Genomic DNA, 17,778 nt, shown 5'->3' with positions numbered 1-17,778 from the left:
GGCCTTGCAGGCCTCCTGCCCTTCAAGGGAGACTGGGGGTCACAGATGTCCCCCACCCCCCAGGGTTCACAGCATGGGGTTGCAGTTAGGAACATTTGAGGGGCTCCTGGGTGGTTTAGTCGGTTCCACGTCGACTCTTGAGTTTGGCTCAGGTCAGGATCTCGAGGTTGTGGCGTGGAGCCTCACGTGGGGCTTGGGCTCCGGTGGGTGAGGAGTCGGCTCCAGGTTCCCCCTCTCCCTCCGCCCCCCCCCCCCCACTGCACCCTCTCTCAAGTAAATCTTCTAAAAATTAACATGAAGACACGTGAGCATCTTGATCCCCTCTGCAGAGGTGCCTTCGTGTGTGTAACGACCGTGTAAATGCCTTTCACGGACCCACCGGGAGTCCTACCAGAAACCCCTTTTCCTTGATACTTATTGAAGTACAGTCAACACACAATGTAACAGTAGTTTCAGGGCTACAACTAGTGACTTGGCAATTCTGTGCCTCACTCAGCTCTCCCCTCGAGAAGCGGCATCACCGTCTGTCCCCGTACAAAGTTGTCCCAACAGTACTGACTCTGTTGCCAGGCTGTACTTTCTAAATTTCTGGGGTTTATTTATTTAGAACCAGACGCTTGTAGCTTTTCCTATTGTTCATCCGTGTTGCTCACCTGCCCCCCGCGGCCCCTCTGGCCATCAGTCAGCACGATCCATCCCATTAACCAGAGAAAGGACATGGGGCGGCCCGGGGGGCTCAGCGCTTCAGTGCCTGCCTTCGGCCCAGGGCCTGATCCTGGAGTCCCGGGATCGAGTCCTACATCGGGTTCCCTACATGGAGCCTGCTTCTCCCTCTGCCTGTGTCTCTGCCTCTCTCTCTGTCTCTCTGTGTCTCTCAAGGATATATAAATAAAATCTTTAAAAACAAAACACAAAAAACAAGAGAAAGGACAAAAAGCATATGATTCCTCTCAAGAGTTGCAGAAAAAGCATTTGACAAAATACAACATAAAAAGCACAGTGGGGTTTGAGGAAATTGTCTATCAATTATTGTGTTATCAATTATTTTGTCTATCAACCGAATAAAGTCCGCTAGGAAGGCCCGCAGCTGACTTCATCCTCAAGGGTGAAAACTTGAAATCGTCTCCCCTGAGCAGGAACAAGCCAAGGAGGTCCCTTCTCAGCGCTGGAAGTCCTAATGTAGTCAACAGACAGGAAACAGCAGAGGTTCCACACCTGGAAGGGGGGCGTCACACTGTCCCTATTTACTGAAGATGCAGCACTAGAAACAGGAAACCCGAGAGCCTCCACCAAAACCTGTTCAAACTAAGGTGTGAGTTCAGGAGCGTTCAGGGACACAGAATGACCCTACAGAGCTCATTAGCCTCTCTGTGTCCCAACAATGAGCCTCAGGAAGGAAATTAAGGACATGACTCCCTTCTCAGGAGCATCACAGAGAACAAAGTAGTTAGACTGAACCAAGGGAGCGTGAGACTTGTGCGCTGAGACCCTCCAGGCTCTGGGAGGCCGTCCTGGGCTGGTGGGGCGGGAGCCTCAGCTTGTGAAAATGTCCACAGTTCCTGAAGCCACCCTCAGTTTCAATGTCACTCCTATCAAAATCATGGTGCCAGATCTTAGAAATAGAAAAAAAAAAAAAAAAAAAAAAACCCTAACATCCGTCTGCCCCCACGAATGACCCCGGACAGCAAGTCAGTATTGGAGAAGCAGGACAGAGCTGGACGCAGCACTTTCCTATTTCAATCGATGTCACAGAGATGCAGGATGAACCAGCGTGGTTCTTGGCCCCGGCTGGCTCCCTCGGTTAAGCATCCGACTCTTGACCTCATCCCCGGTCCTGATCTCGGGGTCGTGAGTTCTAGCCCTGGGCTGGGCCGTGGACAAGGCGTGGCTCCTGCTTAAACAAACCAGACCCACGGGGGGGGGAGGGTCCGGCATCAGCTGAAGGAGCAGAACAGAGCCCGGAAGGACATGTGCTCTGATGCAAGGGATTTTTTTTTTAACTTAATTTAACTTAAACCCAATTAGTTAACAGTGTAGTGTATTATACTTTCAGAGGTGGAATTCAGGGATTCACCAGTTGGAGAGAACAGCAGTGCTCGTGACATCCCGCGCCCTCCTTCAGGCCCGCCCCCCTCCCCTCCCCTCCCCTCCCTCCAGCGACCCGCAGTGTGTTTCCTCGGATTAAGAGTCTCCTCTTCCTCCATCTCTGTTTTCATCTTGTCTTTCCTTCCCTTCACGGATGTTCATCTGCTTTGCGTCTTTAATCACACCTGTCAATGACGTCACACGGTCATTCTCTTTCCCGAGTGACTTATTTCACTTAACACGATCCCTCTAGCTCTGTCCGCGTCACTGCAAACCGCGAGATGTCCTTCTCTTCGACGCTGAGTGACACCGACCTCTCTCTCTCTCTGTCTCTGTCTCTCGCCACCACCCGTCCCCATCCCCTTTATCCACCCTCTGCCCGAGGGCACCGAGGCTCCGCCCGCAGTGTGGCCGCCGTGGACCCGGCTGCCGTGCACATCGGGGGCAGGTGCCCGGCGTCTCCCGCGTCTCCATCTCCCCGGAGCTCCGGGCCGCGCACCTGCCGGTCCGGGGCGGCTCCAGCGGGCACTCCCCGAGCAGCCTCCGCGCTGTCTCCAGGGCGGCCGCACCGGCCCGCGGCCCCGCCCGCAGCGCAGGAGGGTGCAGGGGGTTTTGCGGGACGGGGTGAGTTTGGTCCACATGTCACGTCGTCCCTGGGCTCCAGGTCCCCGTCCGCCCGTGTCCCGGGGAAGCCGGGGTTGGGCTCCGCGTCGGGGAGACGTTTCCGCCGCTCACAGGCCCCGGCCGGAGCCTGGACGGAGGCGGGGGCGGCCCTGGGCGCGGGGACGCCGCCTCCCGCTCGGCCTCCTGCAGCGCCTGCGCGTCCCGCAGGGGGCGCCCGAGCCCAGGCCCCGCCGGGGGCGCGTGCGCAGTAGCCTCGTCCGCCTGCTGACGGGAGCCTGGGTGCGCGGGGAGGCTCGGGAGGCCGCGGGGCCGCGTCCACGCCGACAGGGGAGAGACAGCTGCTCCACAGGAAGATGCCCAGCAGCCCTTGCGACAGGGCCAGGGAGCAGAGAAGTCTAGGCCATGTTTTCTGCCGGGATTGCCCACAGTAGCCCCATGAGGTTATCCTCTTCCACAGCCCTTCTCAGAGGAGGAAAAGGAAGCTCAGGGAGGTGCAGTGACATTCCCGAAACATGCAGGCAGTAGAGGCGAGCCTCGGGCCCTGTGCTGTGGATATGGTGGTCACTCTCCTGTGGAGCTGCTGGCCCAGGACCCTTTGGGCTGTGCTGAACACCTGGTAGACACGGAAAACGACTGCGTTTTCTGAGAGGCTCCTCTCCTGGAAGGATCGCAGCAGGACTGTACAAAAGTATCCATTCTGCCTTCCCGGAGCGTCCGCCTGATCCAGGCCTCACCCGGGGTCAGGGTGGATGATTCCTTTCCACACCAGAGACACAAGGAGGGGCACTGTAGTCAGCTTCCAAACCACGGGCCACTGGGAAGAACAGGGACTGGCGCTCAGCCCAGAGACACGCATCACCTCGGGAAGTTTTGCAGGACAAAGGACTTCAGGGCCCACACAGAAAAAGGTTCTAGGCTTCAAAATACCATTGGTTGGTTGGGACGCAGGGCAGAGCATTGGCAACTTCAACACATTCCAGTAGCTGAGCAACACCCTCATTTCTCTCAACTCATATCTTTTAGGAAGACCAGTATTTCATGGAGTCACCCGTAATCATCCAACTGCAGATAGAAGACAGAGGGTTAACACCTCAAATCCTGCCAAGATCCCACATATTGGGCCAGAGAAGAGACCAAAGCATGGCCTGCGTGGCATTTCCCCTAAGCTGATGTACCTTGGTCTGTTCCTGACCTAGGGAGGAAGGATCAGGGGAGAGCACCTTCTTCGGCAGGCCCCAGGGGAGCCAGTTGTTTCTAGTCTGGGCTCTTGGCTTGCCCTGATCATCTGTGGGTCCCGACTTTCACCATGAATGGGACTTGTTCTCAGCCCAGACCGGCCATGCTTGTAGTCGGTGGCCTGATGCACCTATGCTTCTCGGGGGGAGATGGAGTAATTGAACCCTTGGAGAAACTCATCCAAGATTTCCTGTGTGGATCTCTACACAAAAGACAGAGCCAGCTACTTGGGTGAGGAGGCATCAGAGGGCTTCCACCCAAACTGGGCTTCCAGGTAATGGCAGATCAAGCAACTTAAACAGTCTGTGGGGACACACTAGGTGCTCCTTGCAGCACAGGAGACATGGCAAGAGAATGGCATCATGTCAAGTGCCATGGGCCTTGAATGGCTGAAGCACTGTAGCAGACAGCCCCATTGATGGAGTACTATGAGGACCTCTAAGGTCACAGCTCATGACCGTTAGGCCTACAAAGATCTGATGTGTTCTGGCACATGACACCTTAGAGATAAACATAGAAAATGGCTTCATCCCACCCTTCCTTTTGTCTTAAATCCCCCTCTTTAGTGTGATCCTTTGTGAGGCCTGAAGACATTGTACAACGACAGTGGAGCTGCGTTCTACACAGGATACCTGGGGCGTGTGGGTGAAATAAGGAAAATGGTAGTGAAACGCAAAGACACTCATTGCTGTCAGTGAAAAAAACACACCACCCGCACTCCTCAAAAGCATGAAATCCTGCACCATTCCAACCTAGGGGAACAGTGTCATCACCTCAGACGTAGCCGGAGGTTGGGAGTGGAGGTTCAGGTCTCTCTGCGTTTGGGCCTGTGCGGCACTCGTGTGGAAACACTACAGGAGGGCCCCAGGTTTCTCTCCATATTTGTGTGGAGGCCATCTCTCTGTGGAGAACCCTCTTCCCATTCTCACCTCAGAACAGCACTGCTCTTTGTTTGCCTGGTGCACTTGATCACTGTCTAGGTAGTTAGAAGAGTTGAAGCCACAGAACATCTCCTCCGGGATCTCCTGGCAGCAGCTTTGCAAATACAGTGCCCCGTATGTACAGGGCCAAGAGACATTAAGGTACTCCCTCCACAACACAAACCACCCCACTCCTGATGGCCTGATGCAACTTTGGCCTGTGGCACCCTGGGTGCACAGAGCACGAGGAAAGCAGGCCGTTTTCCTGTTTGCAAAAGACTTCTGGGATTCCATCTAACTGGCCCTGCTCCTTATCCTTCATGTGGCCAGAGCATAGGTCACTGGGGAAGGCAAAGCAGCCCATGGTCCACTCAGTAGAGGGAAAGTGCTGGTTGGGATTCCTTTCTCCAAGAATAGAGATAAAGCGCCTAGGATTGCACACACATTTCTAAGCACTAAGGTCATTGAAAGAATACAGTAGATACACTGTCTCGGTCTCAAGTGTAATCAGAGTGTCAGACAGTCGATCACTCCACCTAACGTAGGCACGCATGTCCACAGTTGGTTAGATGGGACATCTTCATGGCCGCCACATGGGATGAATGGGTCTACCCACATTTCGACCACTCAGATGGATGATAAGATCAAGGAAGGGCACTGGGTGGCTCAGTCAGTGAGGCCCCTGCTTTCAGGTCAGGCCATGATCCCAGGGACCTGGCTTTGAGACCTCCATTGGGCTCCCTGCTCAGTGGGGAGCCTGCTTCGCCCTCTCCCGCTGCAGCTCACCCTGCTTGTTCTCTTTGTCTCTCTCCAAGAATTTAAAAAACTTCCTTAAAAGTGTTTGTGAAATGCCAAGTAAACTTGAGGTTGGTCTTTGGAGCCAGGAGAACTTTGATGCCTTCACAGAGCAGGTTGGGAGACTACAGGGGTTGTCGCTGGGGAGTGACTGTCATCCCAGGATCACATAGATCTCTTGATTTCCAATGGGAGAGCTTCATGTCGGGGTGTCTTTTGAAGAGACCAATGAGTCAAAGGGAGCGGCATGTGGGGTCCTTAACCTGGACTCGAGCCCTGACCCTAAACAAAGCTTATCCCGAAGCCGAAACCTAACGCTAACCCTAACCCAAACCCGAACCCTAACCCTAAACCTAACCCTAACTCTAACCCGAATCCTAACCCAAATCCTAACCCAAAATGGAACACGATCCCTCACCCTACCATAACTTTCCCAAACCTGAACCTGAACCCAAAACTGAACCCTAACCCTAACCCTACCCCTAAACCATAACCCTAATCCGTAAGCTTAACAGTAACCCTTACACTTACACTAACCCTAACCCTAACCCTAACCATAACCATAACCCTAACACTAACCCTAAAGCTACACCATAAATCTAACCCTAACCCCAGCCTAACACTAACATTAAGCACAGTTCCATTTGGAACTTAGGTGTGACATGCCATTGTGTTGGATGTATCGTGTTGGTCAAAACCCATCACGAAACACCTCGCGGTGACACAGGGATATTTATGCCACAAGTCCTTATCACTGGGAGCCATTGTGAAGGCTGCGACCCCCAGAGCCCAGAAGGAGGCCCCTCGGTCTCATTCAAAATAGAACAGGACACAATTGGACAGTTTGACTACAGAAGATGACCATGGCTGCATCTTCTAGCATTCCCATCCCATCATGCTGCCCCCACTGAAATGAGGCCGGGGGTAAAGTGAGCATTGTGATATTACGTTGCTGGTATGCAGGCCACATTCAAGTGGTATCCCATGCCACATCTCACCCCTTTATGTCAAAGCACCATCCTTAAAATTGCGCCTCAGATACACAGGGCACCAGCTCACATGCGTTAGAAATATCATCCATAGACCCCTAATGATGTCCCTAGGAAGGAGATTCTGCCTCTTCTATCACCATGCAGGGTGGGAATCTGGGGACTATGTGAGAGACACGGTGGGTTAGATAGGTCACAGATCTGGGAAAGCAAGCACAGAAAGAAAGGTCTGAAATCAGCTCCGTCTCCAGAAAAGTAGGACCTTCCTTACATTTTCAGAGAGTTGTGGCTATGGCACTTTTGGCTCCCGATGTACAGTTAAGGAGATGGCACGGGGTAAGCAGTCATCTGCCAAGAAGGGGCTCTGGATGGGTCTGACTGAAGGGAGGGGCCCAAAGGCTGGAATCTTGAAAAAGTGACGTCACTTCCTTGGGGACAAGCGTGGAACGGATTTAGAACTCTGGTAACCAGGAAGCTGAGTTGAACAATGTCTGTCTTTCCAGCTCACTTAACTGGAGCCTGTCAAGAGAACAAGATGTTCTGTTGCTGTTGCCCTACTTTCAGTGATTCTGGGTTTAGAGAGTCTAGACAGAGATGTTCATGTCGCTAAGGACGTCAGCTCGGCCCTCTTCGCCAAAGCTTCTGGTTATGTGCCGGAGACCTCAACAGGTACCACAGGGCACCTGGGGGAAGCCACTGGAGAGCAGCCCACACTGTAATCTCAGCAGAGGAGGCTTGCACCACTTTCACCCTCATTGGGTGTGTGTCCGTTTGTGTATGTGTAAGAGGGTGTGTTAGTGTGAGACTGTGTGTGTGTGTGTGGAGAGGGGACAGAGGAGAGGAACATGCCCTTCCTGGGTAGAAACCAGCTGCCACGGTTTGGAAGCCTGACACATCTTTGGTGTTCAGACGCCAGGTCATAGCAGGCAAGATGAGAAGGTGAGTGTTGAGGGCCAAGCTCAACTTCAAGTATGTAAGTCATGAGCACAAGAGTCTCTTTCATCCGGCTTCTCCTTGCCAGATGGCCCTTCGGCTGCCCCTGTGATGTGAAGTGAAGAACACGATTTCTAAAGGGGTTGTCCCCTTGTTGTGTTGTGGAGGGAGTACCCTAAAGTCTCTTGGCCCTGTACATACAGGGCACTGTATTTGCAGAGCTGCACCCAGGAGAACTTGGAGGAGATGTTTTGTGGCTTCAACTCTTCTAACTCCCTAGACAATGATAGGGTGCACCAGGCAAACAAGGAGCAGTGCTGTTCTGAGGTGAGAATGGGAAGAGGGTTCTCCACAGAGAGATGGCCTCCACACAAACATGGAGAGAAACCTGGGGCCCTCCTGTAGTGTTTCCACACGAGTGCCGCACAGGCCCAAACGCAAAGAGACCTGAACAGTGTCTGAGGTGATAAGACACTGTTCCCCTAGGTTGGAATGGTGCAGAATAGATTTCATGCTTTTGAGGAGTGGGGGTGGTGTGTTTTTTTCACTGAGAGCAATGAGTGTCTTTGCGTTTCACTACCATTTTCCTTATTTCACCCACGCACCCCAGGTATCCTGTGTAGAACACAGCTCCACTGTCTTTGCACAACATCTGCAGGCCTCACAAAAGATCACACTAATGAGGGTGATTTAAGACAAAAGGAAGGGTGGGATGAAGCCATTTTCTATGTTTATCTCTAAGGTGTCATGTGGCAGAACACATCAGATCATTGTAGGCCGAACGGGTCATGAGCTATGTCCTTAGAGGTCCTCTTAGTACTCCATCAATGGGGCCGTCTGCTACAGTGCTTCAGCCATTCAAGGCCCATGGCACTTGACATGATGCCATTCTCTTGCCATGTCTCCTGTGCTGCATGGAGCACCTTGTGTGTCCCCACAGACTGTTTAAGTTGCTTGATCTGCCATTACCTGGAAGCCCAGTTTGGGTGGAAGCCCTCTGATGCCTCCTCACCCAAGTAGCTGGCTCTGTCTTTTGTGTAGAGATCTACACAGGAAATCTTGGATGAGTTTCTCCAAGGGTTCAATTACTCCATCTCCCCCCGAGAAGCATAGGTGCATCAGGCCACCGACTACAAGCATGGCCGGTCTGGGCTGAGAACAAGTCCCATTCATGGTGAAAGTCGGGACCCACAGATGATCAGGGCAAGCCAAGAGCCCAGACTAGAAACAACTGGCTCCCCTGGGGCCTGCCGAAGAAGGTGCTCTCCCCTGATCCTTCCTCCCTAGGTCAGGAACAGACCAAGGTACATCAGCTTAGGGGAAATGCCATGCAGGCCATGCTTTGGTCTCTTCTCTGGCCCAATATGTGGGATCTTGGCAGGATTTGAGGTGTTAACCCTCTGTCTTCTATCTGCAGTTGGATGATTACGGGTGACTCCATGGAATACTGGTCTTCCTAAAAGATATGAGTTGAGAGAAATGAGGGTGTTGCTCAGCTACTGGAATGTGTTGAAGTTGCCAATGCTCTGCCCTGCGTCCCAACCAACCAATGGTATTTTGAAGCCTAGAACCTTTTTCTGTGTGGGCCCTGAAGTCCTTTGTCCTGCAAAACTTCCCGAGGTGATGCGTGTCTCTGGGCTGAGCGCCAGTCCCTGTTCTTCCCAGTGGCCCGTGGTTTGGAAGCTGACTACAGTGCCCCTCCTTGTGTCTCTGGTGTGGAAAGGAATCATCCACCCTGACCCCGGGTGAGGCCTGGATCAGGCAGACGCTCCGGGAAGGCAGAATGGATACTTTTGTACAGTCCTGCTGCGATCCTTCCAAGAGAGGAGCCTCTCAGAATATGCAGTCGTTTTCTGTGTCTACCAGGTGTTCAGCACAGCCCAAAGGGTCCTGGGCCAGCAGCTCCACAGGTGAGTGACCACCATATACACAGCACAGGGCCCGAGGCTCGTGAAGAGGGAGAGTTTGACTTCTTTGCCCATTTGAATGCCTTTTATGTCTTTTTGTTGTCTGATTGCTGAGGCTGGGACTTCTAGTACTATATTGAGTAGCAGTGGTGAGATTGGACATCCCTGTCTTGTTCCTGATCTTAGGGGAAAGGCTCCCGGTGCTTCCCCATTGATAATATTGGCTGTGGGCTTTTCATAGATCGCTTTTAACATGTTGAGGAAAGTTCTGTCTATTCTTACACTCTGCAGAGTTTTGATCAGAAATGCATGCTGTATTTTGTCAAATGCTTTCTCTGCATCTAATGAGAGGATCATATTTTCTTGTTTTTTTCTCTTCTTGATATTATCAATCACATTAATTGCTTTATGAGTGTTGAACCAGCCTTGCATCCTGTGGATAAATCCTACTTGATCATGGTGAACAATCTTCTTAAGGTATTGTTGGATTCTATTGGCTAGTATCTTGTTGAGAATTTTTGCATCCATGTTTATCAGGGATATTGGTCTATATTCTCCTTTTTGGTGGGGTCTTTGGTTTTGGAATTAAGGTGATGCTGGCCTCATAGAACGAATTTGGAAGGACTCCATCTCTTTCTATCTTTCCAAACAGCTTTAGTAGAAGAGGTATGGTTTCTTCTTTAAATGTTTGATAGAATTCCCATGGGAAGCCATCTGGCCCTGGAGTTTTAAGTCTTGGGAGGTTTTGGATGACTGCTTCAATTTCCTCCCTGGTTATTGGCCTGTTAAGGTTTTCTATGTCTTCCTGTTCCAGTTTTGGTAGTTTGTGGCTTTCCAGGAATGCGTCCATTTCTTCTAGATTGCCTAATTTATTGGTTCATAATATGTTTTTAAAATCGTTTGTATTTCCTTGGTGTTGGTAGTGATCTCTCCTTTCTCATTCATGATTTTATTATTTGAGTCTTCTCTCTCTTCTTTTTAATAAGGCTGGCTAATGGTTTATCTTTTTTTTTTAATCTTATTAATTCTATCAAAGAACCAACTCCCTGGTTTTGTTGATCTGTTCCACAGTTCTGCTCTCTATTTCATTGAATTCTGCTCAAATCTTATTAACTCTCTGATTCTGCTGGGCGTAGGATCTATTTGCTGTTTTTTTCTCTAGCTCCTTTAGGTGTAAGGTTAGCTTTTGTATTTGAGTTCTTTCCAATTTTTGGATGGATGTTTGTATTGCGATGTATTTCCCCCTCAGGACTGTATCACAAAGATTTTGAATGGTTGTATCTTCATTCTCATTAGTTTTCATGAAACTTTTTAATTCTTCCTTAATTTCCTGGTTGACCCTTTCATCTTTTAGCAGGATGGTCCTTAACCTCCATGTGTTTGAAGTCCTTCCAAACTTCTTGTTGTGATTTAGTTCTAATTTCAAGGCATTATGGTCTGAGAATACACAGGGGACGGTCCCAATATTTTGGTATCGGTTCAGACCCGATTTGTGACCCAGTATGTGGTCTATTCTGGAGGCTGTTCCATATGCACTTGAGAAGAATGTGTATTCATTTGAGTTTGGATGTAAAGTTCCATAGATATCTGTGAAATCCATCTGGTCCAGTGTATCATTTAAAGCTCTCTTTTCTTTGGAGATGTTGGTTTAGAAGACCTATCAAGTGTAGAAAGCGCTAGATTGAAGTCACCAAGTATAAGTATATTATTATCTAAGTATGTCTTAATTTTGGTTATTAATTGATATATTTGGCAGCTCCCACATTCTGGGCATATATATTGATGATTGTTAAGTCCTCTTGTTGGATTGATCCTTTAAGTATGAGATAGTGTCCCTCTTCATCTCTCACTACAGTCATCGGGTAAATTTTAGTTTATCTGATATTAGGATGGCTACCCCTGCTTTCTTTGGAGGACCATTTGAATGGTAAATGGTTCTCCAACCTTTTTTTTTTTTTTTCAGGCTGTAGGTGTCCTCTCTAAAATGAGTCTCTTGTAGACAGCAAATAGATGGGTCCTGCTTTCTTATCCAGTCTGACACCCTGCGCCTTTTGATGGGGTCATTAAGCCCATTCACATTCAGAGTTACTATTGAAAGATATGAGTTTAGGGTCATCGTGATACCAATTCAGTCCCTGTTTATGTGGATTGTTCCACTGGACTTCTTCTTAAAGGGGAATTTTAAGAGTCCCCCTTAAAATTTCTTGCAGAGCTGGTTTGGAGGTCACATATTCTTTCAGTTCCTGCCTATCTTGGAAGCTCTTTATCTCTCCTTCTATTCTGAATGAAAGCCTTGCTGGATAAAGTATTCTTGGCTGCATGTTCTTCTCATTTAGGACCCTGAATATATCCTGCCAGCCCTTTCTGGCCTGCCAGGTCTCTGTGGAGAGGTCTGCTGTTAATCTAATATTTCTCCCTATAAAATTTAGAGATTTCTTGTCTCTTGCTGCTTTAATGACCTCTTTATCTTTGGAATTTGCAAGCGTACCTATTAAATGCAGAGGATTTGAGCAGTTTTTATTGATTTTAGGGGAGGGGGAATCTCTCTATTTCCTGGATATGAATGCCTGTTTCCCTTCCCATGTTAGGAAAGTTTTCAGCTATGATTTGTTCAAATACATATTCTGGCCCTCTGTCTCTTTCGGCGCCCTCAGGAACCCCAATTAAACGTAGATTTTTCTTCCTCAGGCTGTCATTTATTTCCCTTAATCTATCCTCATGATTTTTTAATTGTCTCTCTTTTCCTCTGTTTCCCTCTTTGCCATCAACTTGTCTTCTACGTCACTCACTCGTTCTTCCACCTCGTTAACCCTCGCGGTTAGCACTTCTAGTTTGGATTGCATCTCATTCAATTGATTTTTAATTTCTGCCTGATTAGATCTAAATTCTGCAGTCATGAAGTCTCTTGAGTCCTTTATGCTTTCTTCTAGAGCCAGCAGTAACTTTATAATAGTGCTTCTGAATTGGCTTTCTGACATTGAATTGTAATCCAAATTTTGTTACTCTGTGGGAGTGATGACTGTTTCTGGTTCTTTCTTTTGAGGTGAAGTTTTCCTTCTAGTCATTTTGCTCAGTGCAGAGTGGTGAAAAACAAGTTGTATTGGGAAAAGCAGAAAAAGAAGAGAAAGAAGAAAAGAAAAAGAAAAAAGAGAAGGAAAGAAAAAGGGGGAAGCAAACAGAAAACAAAAAACAAGGGGGAGTGACCTCTGATTTTGTATACTGTAAATCCCTCGACTTCCTACTTGAACTTTCTAGTGCCGCTTGGTCAATAACTTGCTTTTCCCTTGACCTTCTAGCTGATCTTCTGGGGGAGGAGCCTGCTCTGCTGATTCTTAGGTGTTAGCACTTTGGGGAGCTGGTTAGCCTCCTGCCTTGTGCAGGTCTCAGTGAAAGTTGTTTAACCTGTTTATCCCGTGAGGCCACTGTGAAGCTCAGTGGGAGTTGTTTATCCTGTGAGGCCCCAGGAGGTAAAACAACAGTAGCAGCGACCAGCTCTCCTGCCCTGGAGTCACCTCCTGCAGGAACTATGGAGCTCTCAGTCCACAGGGGCCTAGGTGCTCCGGGGGCGGGCCGCTGATCTGTTCAGCTCGGGGCAGAAGCATCCTTGCTGTCCTGTGCCCTCCCGGCCTCTGCCTGTCCTGGAGGGGTTCGCTGGATCTTGGGCTGTGTCCCCAGTGCCCTGTGCTCCCGGACCTGTGCTGTTGGAATCGCGGTCCCAGCTGCACAGCTCCCTCTGCCCAGAGCCTCTGCCCGAGCTGCCCCCGAGCTGCCCCCGGGTCCAGCCGTGCAGGCGCTGCAGCCCTTCAGGGAGCTCGGCGCACTCTCCCCGGGGCGCAGGTGTCTGTTACTGTCCCAGGGAGCCTGAGGGCATCCCCACCCTCCTGGCATCCTGCTCCAACTCCCTGCGAGCACCTTTCCATCCAAGAGGATTGTTGAAGCTCCTGCTTCTCCGGGCCGGGGCTTTCCTGTACTAGGTGCACTGGCTGAGGCCTTAGCCTGGCTCCTCGCAGGGCCCCTCCCCTTTGGATGCCTTTTGTTTCTTTATTTCTTTTTTCCTGTCTTCCTACCTTGATAGAAGCGTGAACTCTTCTCACTGTAGCATTCCAGCTGTTCTCTCTTTAAATCTCAGGCTGAATTCGTAGGTTCTCAGGATGATTTGAAGGTTATCTAGGTAATTTGGTGGGGACAGGTGACTTGGGGACCCTACTCTTCTGCCATCTTTCCCCACCTCTGTAATGTCTTCCTGACCTTTCTTTTGGGGCAAATTCCTCCATTGTGTCAACTTGGCTAAGTTTTTATCTTTTGTATGTTATTAAGGGTTGTTCTGTTTCTTGCACCTCGGAGTAGTAGTAAATTTTTAAAAAGTCATACAGTGTCCAGGGCCTGGAACATAAGAAAGTGTTTTTGGTGTATGCTGTGTGAATTCTGCTGTTGGGTTTTGACAGCTCTTTCCCACACATCCATCCTCTGTAGAGTTCCTCCTTCGTGGCAGTGTGGAGTTTTGGGGCCTTTATTGAGGTGTGGTTTGATTTGTTTGTTAACAAATGCCTGGAATAAAAGGAAAGAAATAAAAAGAAAAAAAGGAAGTGGGTGGGAGAAGCCTACTCCAAAAAGAAAGGAAAGGGAACCAACACAACACAAAAACAATAAAAAAACTATAGTCTGATTTCAAAGAAAAAGAAAAAAAAAGATTTCTTAGTCAAAAAATAAAAATAATAAAAGAGAAGAGAGAAAAGGAAATGTAAAAACAAACAAACAGAAAACTGTAAGCCCAATTCCAAAGGAAAAAGAATAAAAAGAGTAAGACAAATGAAAAAAAAAATGCCACCAGGTGCTATTTCTTCCAGAACTGAAGGGGATACTATGGGGCACTGTATTCTCAGTAAACTTGTTTCAGGTAGAGTTCTGTCTGTGTGCTCTTCTGGGGGAAAGGATAGCTGAGTTGGTTATGAGTCACCTGTCCCAGTAAAGAAAAACAGTTGCTTAGCACCAAGGTGCAGGATTTGATGTCAATGGCTTCCACCCCTATTGGGGGCCACTGTGTCGCCCTCTGATGTCCAGCAGTGTTTTCAGCCTGGGTAAAATGGTGACACCCCCTCTGTTCAGGAAGCCCTCACGGAAGCCAGGGCCATCAGGGAGCCAGTGCCAGGTATCTTGCATTTATGTCTGGTGAGGCTGGGATTCAAAGCTCCAATTCATAAAGGAGCCACCACCACTTGGATGTGCTTCCTCCTCTGCATTAGAGGCTCCATGCACTCTGACTATGTTCTTTGTCACAGAAAACCAGTCTTCTGTCCTTGAAGTGGGCATGTTCTATGCTGTGGCACCTCAAATAGCAGTAACCAGGTTATCCCCTCTCTGCACAGGACTCTGTCCCTTGCAGATTAAAGGGACAGATGCCTACAGTGTCTTTTGTCCTTGGAGACAGTATATATCCTCTTCCCTATGTAATCCAGAAAAGGGAACAATCTCTCCCAGTGTGACCCTTGAGAACCCTACACCACTTTGTGCCTGCTCCCCATCCAAAATCTTCACCTTCTCACCAGGAGCACTCACTACAGCTCCATTCTGGGGAAAGTATCACACTTCCCAAAGGTCAGAGTTTGAGCTATGATCACTGTAAAAAACCTGTGCCACTCAGCTCCCCAACTCCCCAGTCTGTGGTACAATAGGTTTTCTTTTTTTGTGAACCCTACATCTCCTCTCTCAACCTCTCTTTCTCTTAACTTTCCCTATGCAAAGGGTTCCCTCCCCTGTGCAGCAAGGCAGCTCTCTCTCCTAACTCACTTCCACACACCTCCACCTGCCACATTGTCTCCCTCCAACCATGGAAACCCTTCTTCCAATACTCAGATCCATTTCCTGGGTATTTCAAGTGATCCATACAGCTGTGTTCCAGGGATGAGGAAAGCCCAGGTCCCCCTCCTTCTCTGCCATCCTAGCTCCAACCCACCCCAGGTGTTTTTCAAACTGCTGCTTCTCTGCAGGGCTGATTGTTGTGCTTTTTTTAAGGACAGGGGTTCAGCTATCTATTGCCCTCCAGGTCCACCAATGAGCCACTGATTTTTAAAATTCCAGGCTTTGAGTCCCTCTGTTTGTAAGAAATCATGAAATTCAGCCTCTCTGGTTTTCTGACATCTTTTTTTTAAATTAAAAAAAATCCTAGAGAAAGCTTTTGTTTTGTTTTTCTTGCACTCATTTTCTTTTTTTTTTTAAGATTTTATTTATTTATTCATGATAGCCACACAGAGAGAGACAGAGAGGCAGAGACACAGGCAGAGGGAGAAGCAGGCTCCATGCAGGGAGCCCGACGTGGGATTCGATCCCGGGTCTCCAGGATCGCGCCCCGGGCCAAAGGCAGGCGCCAAACCGCTGTGCCACCCAGGGATCCCTGCACTCATTTTCAATCAAGGAGGCAAGTGTCCACATTTATCTTTCTTTTGTGAAGATTTATATTTCTTATTCGAGTTTTGAGAGAGATGGTTTTTCCTGGTTCAGGCTCAATATATCTACAAGCAACACAAATTATCCACTGTGTATGAACACTGAACTGCTTTGTTACTTAATTGTATAAAGTCCAGAAAAATCCAAAACATGGGCCGACACTTCCACTTACCTATGATGATCTGTTTCAGAATTTGTTCACTCTTTTTACCTTTGTAGACATTGTAGATTTTACTTACTTTTCCACCAGTTCAACCACTCATCCTTTCATTTTCTTTTAAAATTTGTTTCAGAACTTTTAGAATTCTTTTACCAGGAAGATCTTTGAAGGATCTGAGTGCCATCTATTAGGAAATGAAGGCTCTTCTTTATGTTCTCAAGGCTTGATTTTTATTACTGTTTTTTTTGTTTTGTTTTGTTTTGTTTTTTACTATAACTGTATATATTGCCATTTATTTTACTGGACAATATATTAAATTTCTGTGGATACTGTAACAAATTATGACAAAATAAATGGCCAAAACAAATGAAAACTAATTCTTTCACAATTTTGGAATCCTAAAATCTGAAATCAGTTTCACTGGGCCAAAATCAAAGTGCTGGCAGAGCTAGGCCTCCTCCAGAGGCACTAGGGGAGGCTCCATTCCTTACCTCGACCTACTTCTGGAGGCTGCTGGCTTTCTTTGATTTGTGGTCTCATTACCCAATCTCTGCCTCTCTGTTTACATTGACTTCTCTTCTGTCTGTGTGAAATATCTCTCTCTCTTTTAATAAGGAAACTTGTAGTTATTTTTAAATGCTACATGGATAATCTAAGATAATCTCTTCATTTTAAGATCTTTAACTTTTTTATTTAAAGATTTTATTTATTTATTCATGAGAGACAGAGAGAGAGAGAGAGAGAGAGGCAGAGACACAGGCAGAGAGAGAAGCAGGCTTCATGCAGGAAGCCCGATGTGAGACTTGATCCCAGAACCCTGAGATTATGCCCTGAGCCAAAGGCAGACGCTCAACCACTGAGCCACCTAGGTATCCAAAATCTTTAATTTAATCATAGCCAACAAACTTGTTTTTGGAAATTGGGTAACATTTGCAGGTACCAGGGATTAGATCTCATTATTTTAGAGGACATCTATCAGTCTACCACTTTCAGCTACGTTATCATCACTATCTCCTTACCAGGGGGCAGATTTATTATTATCATTATTCTAGTTACTTATATTTCTGGGTATACTAAGATGGAGTTAATTAATTTGGTGGCTAATATCATGGACAGATGTAAAGTTTAAAGTTCTTATGATCATTTTTTTCAGAAGTCAGTTGTTTAAAAATAATATATCCTGATTCATAGCATCAAATTTATTTTATGTGATAAATCAAGTTTGTTTCTTTACTTTTATATTCTATATTGTGATAGTTATATTGACAAATTATACTATGTATTGACTACCACTAAGTGTATCACAGTACAAATATCATCTCATTAAAGCTAAAATAACCCCATAATAGAAAATTTCTCTTATCTACCTATAGCCAAGTAGGAAATAAGTGCTGGAATGATCAATTAACTTGACTATTACAGTATAGCTAAGTGGTTTGGAGCTGGGATTGAAAATGAAGATTTTCAGAGAATCTATTCATGGCAGTCATATTGATTCATATTCTCTTGTAAACTAAAAGCAAAAATGAATTAATGGGACTTCATCAAGTTAAGAAGCTTCTGCACAGCAAAAGAAACAGTCAACAAAACTAAAAGACAACCTACAGAATGGGAGAAGATACTTGCAAATGACCTATCAGATAAAGGGCTAGTATCCAAGATCTGTAAAGAACTTATTCAACTCA

At 47.6% G+C, this 17,778-nt stretch overlaps 2 long non-coding RNA genes across 3 annotated transcripts; one reads left to right on the top strand and one right to left on the bottom strand.

The window, feature by feature from the left end:
* Positions 1-2,992: 2,992 nt before the first annotated feature.
* Positions 2,993-7,044, bottom strand: LOC111096084. Of its 2 annotated transcripts, XR_005358808.1 has the most exons (4): positions 6,921-7,044; positions 5,652-5,873; positions 4,875-4,980; positions 2,993-3,771 (listed from the first exon to the last, which is right to left on the bottom strand). It is a non-coding gene; the product is annotated as an uncharacterized LOC111096084 (long non-coding RNA). The 2 variants fall into 2 exon arrangements; XR_005358807.1 differs by having other exon boundaries at positions 4,875-5,873.
* An 84-nt stretch (positions 7,045-7,128) lies between these two features.
* LOC111096083 lies at positions 7,129-16,706 on the top strand. The gene is made up of 4 exons (XR_005358806.1): positions 7,129-7,318; positions 7,786-7,909; positions 9,000-9,492; positions 15,731-16,706. It is a non-coding gene; the product is annotated as an uncharacterized LOC111096083 (long non-coding RNA).
* The last annotated feature ends 1,072 nt before the right edge of the window (positions 16,707-17,778 follow it).

Source organism: Canis lupus, chromosome 5 (genome assembly GCF_011100685.1).
Source record: "Canis lupus familiaris isolate Mischka breed German Shepherd chromosome 5, alternate assembly UU_Cfam_GSD_1.0, whole genome shotgun sequence".
Taxonomy (NCBI): Eukaryota; Metazoa; Chordata; class Mammalia; order Carnivora; family Canidae; genus Canis; species Canis lupus.
Note: the sequence above shows the minus strand (reverse complement) of the source record. Positions and strands in the feature narration are given on the sequence as shown.